We start from the raw sequence: 2,040 nt of genomic DNA on the forward strand, positions 1-2,040 counted from the left end.
GGGAAAAGCAGATCAGGGCTTGGCTTTCTTCTCCTCTGACGGGCGAGCAGGCGGAGGACCCTCCAAGAAGTACTGAGGTCGGAAAGGCAGAGGACTCGGCTCAGGCTCCGACACCTCGTCCAGATATACAGCCGGCTTCCCATCATCGATCATTTGTAGGGGCCTCTCTAGGGCGCTCGGAGACATAGCCACCCCAAAGAGCGGAGGAACCTCCCACACTTCTTCCTCCTCCGGAACTGGGTCGTCCATCACTGGTTCCATTTCCGCGACAGCAGGCTCCTTGCACATCAGGTCCAGCATGTCCGGGGGCACCACAATGGGGTCTGAAGCCGAGTCGCCCACCAAACACCCTCCATTAGCCAGCCTCTTTTGCTTCAACTTCTCCAGACGAGCATGCTCCTGGTTGCGGATGGACCAGCGGTGATCACCGTCTCTGTAGCTCATAGTTCCACGCTTTCGTAAATAAGGTATATTGTGATTTGCACGAACCATGAAGGGTCCTTATATAGCCCTATGGAAGCGAATGCCTAGGCAAGAATCACGGAAGAAACTGTAACTGACGTGATTGAACCGGATTAGACGGATGGCGTGAATCTCTGTCAGAGATTAGTCCCATCAAATCCGCCTGGGAAAAGCAAGATTCGCACGCCTCGCAAAAAAGATGAGATTCACCCGAGATATGGGGAATCTTGCAGATGTCAGACTGAAAAAGGCCTGACGATGTGGCCGACCCCTCAACCGGTCGGCCGGAAGGATACACGACAAGCATGAAACATAGGACATGACGAAAAATAGCATTTTATTGAAAGGAGGGGGTAAAACGAGTCGGGAGCTTATTACAACAAGAAATAATTAAAATGCTCCTAAGTAAGCCCCTCGGAAATATGAAGCCGACACCGGGAGAGGTGATCACTCGCCGGGTGAAGAGGAGTCGCTTCCAAAGAACCTTCCCCCCGATGGCCCAGGGGGAGAGGGGCAGAACGAATCCCAGAAGGGTGGCATGAGCGGCAGATCCATAGGCTCCTCGTCATCAGGATACGCCCCCAAGTAACGAGCGTAGTCTTCATCATCCATCAGACCCGTGACTAGCCCGTCGGGGTCATCCAGGGGGATAGAGAAAGTCATGCGGAAAGCGAATTGTTCAGGGACGGCCACCTCCACAAAGGATCCCTCTTGAGAAGTCACCCCGGCAGTTGTTGGAGTCGGCGGACGAAGTGAAGACGGCACGACCTCTCGCTGAGGCGGGGTCGGCGGCTGAAGAGCTGAGGAGGTGGCACCAGCAGGAGATCTCCGAGGAGTCGGACGAGAAGCTTTTTTCTTGCTTTCCCTCTCAGGTCGAGTCCGCTTCGAAGGAAGGGGATGTCGAGGAGAGCCGAAATCGATCCGCTTCCCTTTTAGAGGTGAGCGACCCATGGTGGACCAATGGATGAGATAAGGAGAGTATGAGACCATTTATAGGAGCTGCATGGGGTTAGGAGAATCCAAACGGTTCCGCTGAATCCGGGAAGATAGTAGAGAATCCGGGCGTCATAAGGGATATTCAATGCATGGATTCGGTGATTGAGAGAGACGATCGGTTACTACTTTTCCAAATCCGGATTAGTGGACCGGATGTGGAAAAGTGAGGGACTAGTTGATAGGGTGAGAACCCCGGCACAAGAAAGGTTGGCCCAAGAAGGGAATCCAAGACAAGGAACGTGGGCTAGCGGTGAAAGAAGCCCAGTGGGAACTTGGGCCGAGTCCAGGAGTCGGCCCAGGCTCAAGTCCACGAAGAGGCGGTTCAGAGCCGTTAGGCGAGCGTCGAGAAGCCTCATTTAAGAAGACCCGGCCCCGGAGCCGTTGGAGGCATTCAAGGCAGGACTCAGTCAGACTGTTACGGATCCAAGGAGCCGTTGGCCAATCCGGTAACGGCACCCAACGGCTCGATGGTTGTAATTAGCCTTGAAGTCAGCCATTAATGGCCTTCAAGTCGGTAGGAGGGGAGCCTGCTATATAAAGGCTCCTCCACCCTTGTAATCCAGACAAGTTCATCCCGAGAGA

This window comes from Ipomoea nil, unplaced genomic scaffold (assembly GCF_001879475.1).
Source record: "Ipomoea nil cultivar Tokyo-kokei standard unplaced genomic scaffold, Asagao_1.1 scaffold3016, whole genome shotgun sequence".
NCBI lineage: Eukaryota > Viridiplantae > Streptophyta > Magnoliopsida > Solanales > Convolvulaceae > Ipomoea > Ipomoea nil.